The 7,424-nt window shown below is 45.1% G+C and overlaps 1 long non-coding RNA gene across 1 annotated transcript; it reads left to right on the plus strand.

Moving 5' to 3' along the window:
• Nucleotides 1-257: 257 nt before the first annotated feature.
• Nucleotides 258-3,155, plus strand: LOC123060689 (uncharacterized). Its single transcript, XR_006428104.1, has 4 exons — nt 258-744; nt 891-975; nt 1,889-2,027; nt 2,946-3,155. It is a non-coding gene; the product is annotated as an uncharacterized lncRNA (long non-coding RNA).
• Nucleotides 3,156-7,424: the final 4,269 nt, after the last annotated feature.

A 7,424-nucleotide genomic window follows, 5' to 3' on the forward strand; every position in this document is an offset into this window, starting at 1 on the left:
ATGACAAAGAGGGTGTTTGCCGTCAGCCAGCTCTTTGCCATCTGCTAGCGAACGACATAGAAGCTCAAAGAGGAAGGGTGACCCACTAGTGAGAACCACCTAACGGCCACTTTCTTTGCCGTCTGTTGGCAGACGGCAAAAAAAGTGGCCAACCTAACATCGGTTAACTAGACGCTTTGCCGTCTGCTAGCAGAGGCAAAGAGTCGTGACCTAACTAAAAAGCAGGCCAGCGCCCACACCTGTTCCCCACCGCTCTCTCTGTCCTCTCTCTCTCTCTCTCCTGCCCGAGCCGCCGCCGCCCCTCACCCGCGCCACACCCGTTCCCGAGCCGCCGCCGCCCCGCGCCACCCCCGCCGCCGGCCGCCCCGCCCCCACTGCCCCCGTACCTGCACCCACATCTCCTCTCTGCTCTCCCGCGCCCTAGGGTTAGCCACCGCCGCCCTTAATCCGGCGAGCTCCGGTGACCATGGTCGGCGTGCAGCATGCTACCGAGCTCACCACGCTCCGTTGCGTCGATTCCTCCGGCCAGATTCGTCCCTCCCCCCTCGAACGCTGGCGCCCAACCCATCCCTCCGCGACTAGGGTTTGGTGCGCGGCCTCGTCTCTGCCACCGGCGTGCCTCTGGCGGTCCTCTACGCCTCATCGCATGGCTCCTCACGCGGCTGCGCCTGCTGGACGCTGCTTCTCCACCAAAAGGCAGTGGCAGAGGAGGGCCTTATCCACCACCACGCAACGGCAGCCAAGGTCCTCCTCCCCCATCTCGCCTCTCTCCCTCTCTCAGCCCCCTGTTTCTTTCGATTTGGGAAGAAAATTTCCTTTTTCCCTTATGCAATTTCTGATTTGACCGGGTTTGTTTTTAGGGGCATTAATTTGGTGCTTTCTGTGTCCAGAGAAAAGTAGTAGAAGGGGATGAGGAAGGAGGAGAAAGACCAGAAGAAGGGCAAGGGAGGTGGGGCGATCTGCATGTCCATGGAGGTCTGAATGTTCCTTGTTTAATTTTTTATGTTGCATGCTCTCTGATTTCAGAGTAGATTTCTTTACAGCTTATTGAATACCAATGGTGTTCTCCTCTGTTTGATTACTATGGCTGGTTGCTTGTTTAACTTTTGTGTGAGAAATAATGTAGTTCAAGTGAGGTAATCTTGTTTCTAAATTTAGATACATGCATGTCTGTGGGGCTCCAGTTCTAAACATAGCAGACCACTACCCTCCTATATGTTGTGCGAACTAGAGAGCTACTTAATTGATTAATATTTTGGATTGGTTTAATCTTTCTAAAAATGGTTGCTTCTGTTGTCACACATACACATGCTTCTGGACAATGCTACTAGCTATTATCTTTGCTATTTTTTTGATTTGTTTCAACCATGTACTGCTAGTTGTGGCTGTCAAACAAAAAGAATTGCTTTAGATTCATAATGTCCAGACATTAGCTTGTCTTTTCAAGGAGTCGGTTTGTGATACATGCCCACCTATTCATTTTAGTTTTAAAGAAAAGAATTGGCTTGGGATTCGTAATGCTCAGGCCTCAGGCATTAATTTTCACTGTCACATGCATGGTTTCAGATTACCTGTGAGGTCGTCCACCGCGACTGTCACTGTGAGGTTGGCTATTTCCCTACAGACATTGCTCTGCTGTAGCCTAGTTCGTTTCTATGCCGCTGGTTGTGAAACCAAACTAGGTGGGTGTGTGTGTGATGAGGTTTGGTATAGTGCTTGATGCCACCGGACTATAGGTTCTTGTGTAGGACTACTTGTTATATAACTCTGGTTCCTGATGAGATCATGTATATACTAGGCTAGTTGCACTTTGGTTCTATCTATTTCAAATCATATTTGGTCCTGTATGCATGTATGTATGATGCATGTGTGCTTCGATTTGGAGCAGCAGTAGGACGACGACGAGAGGACGAGTACCTCGACGGCGACGACAACTAGGAGGATGAACCCACCCACAAGGGTGCCGATGCTGGCCATCAGAACGACGACTCTTCGTCCTGCACCACCTCACGCTGTGGCGGCTACATGTAATTTTTTTGAGATTGCCTATGTTTTAATCCTATGGATCCGCTGCATGCTTGGTACTAGCAATCTGCCTTTCAAGTAGATCCAATCAACATCCAAGTTTCTGAAAATTCAGTTTAGAATTCTATGCAATTCCATCAGTGGAGAGACAGAGAGAGAAAGGGGGTCCATGGTCTAAACCTACACATCATCTGCAATGCAATCGAGAGAGAGGGATAGAGAGGCATCAGCTGAGTGTGGATGAATTTCCTAACCCTAATAGGCAATGCCAATTTATTTCTTGAGCCACATGCTTCCTGGTAGGTAAACTCAAGAAGGTTCCGTTAGTGTTGGTAGTCTGTACTTGTGTTATTCAAGAGGTTGTATTATTTTGAGAAGGCAAGAGGCAATATTTACAGTATGTTTCATACATCCTACAATATGTATAGCTTCCCATCTCGATTATTTCCAGGATTGCGATCCTTTTGACATATTTAATTTTCCTTTAATCATTGAGACTGGGCATGGGTTTGAGCTCTCTGTTTTGTGCACTGGTTTTAGCTCATTTACGCTGCCTAAATTCTGCTTTACTTCCGAACGCAACACACTAATTAGTGCATGTACAGGGTTAGTGAAGGAAAGTTTGCAGTTGCAGCCGTCACTCTAGATGATTATCTTTCGATGCAAAGTACTGAAATGAAAAGTTGGTGACTTGCTTTCTAAAATATGAAAGCATTAGTTTCTTGTTCTATTCATTTCATCATAGATTTGGTAGCACAAAAATGGCATACTTAGATAGGTTAACTCTAAAATAACACAAATAATGAATAAGATGGAAAAACAAGGAAGAGGAGGAAGAGAAGGAATAGGAAGAGCTCTTCTTCTTCTTCTTCTTCTTCTAGTCTTCTTCTTCTTCTAATTTCTTACTCCCATTTTTGCAGGTTTGGTTCACTTCATGGAAGGGCAGAATGCTACTATTTAGACGTTAGATGTTTGATGCATTGGATGTTTGTGAAACTATGTATATATGAATTGGATGTATGATGTTTGATGTTTCATGACGATGGTGAAATTATGTTTGATGTATGATGTTTGAAACTATGTGATTCTGAATATATATGAAAATGGTCGTGTACTCCTGGGAGTACGTACTCCCGCTTCTCATATACCACATAGATGAATCTTTTATACCATTTTATTATTTTTAATATACTTCATTAGTAATTATTAGATACCCCAAAATGAGTTCCATGAAAAAATTCATGTGAGTCTACATATTTTTAAATGTTTACGTATATACTGATGTGTTTGTATGTGAAAAAAGTATATTATAAAAAGTACATCGCAGATGATATATTTTCAACAAAACTTGTATTGGGGTATCTTAGAATATTTAATGAAGTATATTGAGAATAATAAAGAGGTATAATTAATGCGTATATGAGGTATATTAAGAATGAGAGTACATACTCCTAGGAGTACAGAAGAGGAGTCATATATATATATATATATATATATATATATATATATATATATATATATATATATGTGTGTGTGTGTGTGTGTGTGTGTGTGTGTGAATTTCTATGAAAATGAATTGATTTACCAAAAAATAGAAAAAAATAAGGGCTATATAGCCACTTTGCCGTCTGCTAGCAGACGGCAAAGAGGCCACGTGGCAACAGCCTGGGCTGGCCTATTTGGGCTCTTTACCGTCTGCCAGAAGACGGCAAAGCACGCCGTTAACCCCCTAACGGACCTACGCTGCCACGTGTGTCGTCCAGGTCGTTTGTCGTCTGCTGGCGGACGACAAAGACCATTTCATCTTTGTCGTCCACCAGCAGACGGCAAAGTGCCCTTTGCCGTAGCTTATTCAGCCAGACCTTTTGCCGTCTGATGGCTGACGGCAAAGGTCTTTGCTGTCCGTGATCCATGCCTTTGCCGTCCGCCATGGCGGACGGCAAAGATGCTGATTCTAGTAGTGTGACGAAGCTCTTCCCTGACCCTCAGCTGGATCTAGAGTTCGTGGGACGTCACCGAGCTGAACGTGTGCAGATCACGGAGGTGTTGTACCTCGGGGCATGTTGGATGGCGACCACTTTTTCCGGGCGGCCTTCGGACAGAGGCAAGGAAGACGACAAGGGCATTCTACCTGTGAGCTACGTTGGGATTTCCTCGAAGAGGAGAGGATGATTGACAACCCCTCTTACGAGTCAGGTTGCAAGTATTTGTTCTTTGTGTACTGGTACCGTTTACATAGTGTTGCGTGAATCTCCTACTGGTTCAATAACCTTGGTTTCATCACTGAGGAAAATACCTACCGTAGCTGTGCTGCATCATCCCTTCCTCTTTAGGGAAATACCGACGTAGTTCAAGTGACATCAAAATGAATTTCTGGCGCTGATGTCTACTACACAACCTTCTTCTTGTAGACGTTGTTGGGCCTCCAAGTGAAGAGGTTTGTAGGACAGTAGCAAATTTCCCTCAAGTGGATGACCTAAGGTCTATCAATCCGTGGGAGGCGTAGGATGAAGATGATCTCTCTCAAGCAACCTTGCAACCAAATAACAAAGAGTCTCTTGTGTCCCCAACACACCCAATACAATGATAAATTGTATAGGTGCACTAGTTCGGCGAAGAGATTGTGATACAAGTGGTATATGGATGGTAGATAAAGGTTTTTGTAATCTTAAAATATAAAAACAGCAAGGTAACTAATGATAAAAGTGAGCACAAACGGTATTGCAATGCGTTGAAATAAGGCCTAGGGTTCATACTTTCGCTAGTGCTAGTTCTCTTAACAATAATAACATAATTGGATCATATAACTATCCCTCAACATGCAACAAAGAGTCACTCCAAAGTCACTAATAGCGGAGAACAACGAAGAGATTATGGTAGGGTATGAAACCACCTCAAAGTTCTCCTTTCTGATCGATCTATTCAAGAGTCCGTAGTAAAATAACATGAAGCAATTATTTCCGTTCGATCTATCATAGAGTTCGTACTAGAATAACACCTTAAGACACAAATCAACCAAAACCCTAATGTCACCTAGATACTCCAATGTCACCTCAAGTATCCATGGGTATGATTATACAATATGCATCACACAATCTCAGATTCATCTATTCAAACCAACACAAAGAACTTCAAAGAGTGCCCCAAAGATTCTACCGGAGAGTCAAGACGAAAACGTGTGCCAACCCGTATGCATAGGTTCATGGACGGAACCCACAAGTTGATCACCAAAACATACATCAAGTGGATCAATAGAATACCCCATTGTCACCACGGGTATCCCACGCAAGACATACATCAAGTGTTCTCAAATCGTTAAAGATTCAATCCGATAAGATAACTTCAAAGGGAAAACTCAATCCATTACAAGAGAGTAGAGGGGGAGAAACATCATAAGATCCAACTATAATAGCAAAGCTCGCGATACATCAAGATCGTACCACCATTAAGAACACGAGAGAGAGAGAGATCAAACACATAGCTACTGGTACATACCCTCAACCCGAGGGTGGACTACTCCCTACTTGTCATGGAGAGCGCCGGGATGATGAAGATGGCCACCGGAGAGGGATTCCCCCCCTCCGGCAGGGTGCCGGAACGGGTCTAGATTGGTTTTCGGTGGCTACGAAGGCTTCTGGCGGCGGAACACCCGATCTATTGTGCTCCCCGATGGTTTTAGGGTATATTGGTATATATAGGAGGAAGAAATATGTTAGGGGAGCCACGAGGGGCCCACGAGGGTGGAGGGCGCGCCCAGGGGGTGGGCGCGCCCCCTGCCTTGTGCCTTCCTTGTTGCTTCCCTTACGTACACCCCAAGTCTTCTGGATTGCTTCCGTTCAAAAAATAAGTTCCATGAAGTTTCAGGTCAATTGGACTCCGTTTGATTTTCCTTTTCTGCGATACTCTAAGACAAGGAAAAAACAGAAACTGGCACTAGGCTCTAGGTTAATAGGTTAGTCCCAAAAATCATATAAAATAGCATATAAATGCATATAAAACATCCAAGGTTGATAATATAATAGCATGGAACAGTAAAAAAATCTAGATACGTTGGAGACTTATGAGGCGCCGTTGCCGAGGAGACACCATCATCATCTATCAGGTTTGAAAGATCGACGATGTCGCCTAGAGGGGGGGGGTGAATAGGCGCTTTAAAATAATTACGGTTTAGGCTTGAACAAATGCGGAAAAAAATGTAGCGGTTAATCTGTCTAGCACAAAACCTACAATAACTAGGCTCACCTATGTGCACCAACAACTTATGCTAAGCAAGAGAAACAACTATGTGATAGCAAGATATATAACATGAAACACTATGACTATCACAAAGTAAAGTGCATAAGTAAAGGTCTTGGGTAAGAGATAACCGAAGCACGCAGAGACGACGATGTATCCCGAAGTTCACACCCTTGCGAATGCTAATCTCCGTTTGGAGCGGTGTGGAGGCACAATGCTCCCAAGAAGCCACTAGGGCCACCATAATCTCCTCATGCCCTCGCACAATGCAAGATGTCGTGATTCCACTAGGGGACCCTTGAGGGCGGTCACCGAACCCATACAAATGTCAACCCTTGGGGGCGGTCACCGAACCCGTACACTTTGGAAACCCTTGGGGGCGTTCACCAGTACCTGTCAAATTGCTTGGGGCGATCTTCATAACCTAATTGGAGATCCCGATGCTTGCCCTAAGCTTTACACCATAATGATTGAGCTTTGAACACCACCAACCGTCTGGGGCGCCCAAGCACCCAAGAGGAACAAGCTCTAGGGTACCAAGCACCCAAGAGTAATAAGCTTCTCAACTTGTAACTTCCACGTATCACCATGGAGAACTCAAACTGATGCAACTAATGCAATGGCAAGGGCACACGGAGTGCCCAAGTCCCCAACTCTCAAATCCCACCAAAGCAACGAAAGCTATGGAGGAAAAAGAGAGGAAGAACAAGAAGGAGAACACCAAGAACTCCAATAACTTCAAGATCTAGATCCAAGGGGTTCCCCTCACATAGAGGAGAAAGTTATTGGTGGAAACATAGATCTAGATCTCCTCTCTCTTTCCCCCCAAAACTAGCAAGAATCCACTGAGTGATTGAGAGATAGCAAGTTCGAAGAAGGTCAACAATGGGGGAAGAATATGAGCTAAAGGGGTGAGGTCCAATGGGGAATAAGACCCCCTTTTATAGGTGGGGAAAAATCCAATAGTTATCCCCATTCTCAACCCGCAACGGGCAGTACTACCGCTCAACGAAGCGGTACTACCGCTTGCGCGGATGGGCGGTACTGCCACTTGGCCCAGCGGTACTACCGCTAGACCGCGCTCAGCAGCTAACACGAGCATTGGGAGAGATACAGGAGAGAACCTCGAGCGGCACTAGTAGCAGAGGTAGGCGTGGTACTAC

Source organism: Triticum aestivum, chromosome 3A (genome assembly GCF_018294505.1).
Source record: "Triticum aestivum cultivar Chinese Spring chromosome 3A, IWGSC CS RefSeq v2.1, whole genome shotgun sequence".
Lineage (NCBI taxonomy): Eukaryota > Viridiplantae > Streptophyta > Magnoliopsida > Poales > Poaceae > Triticum > Triticum aestivum.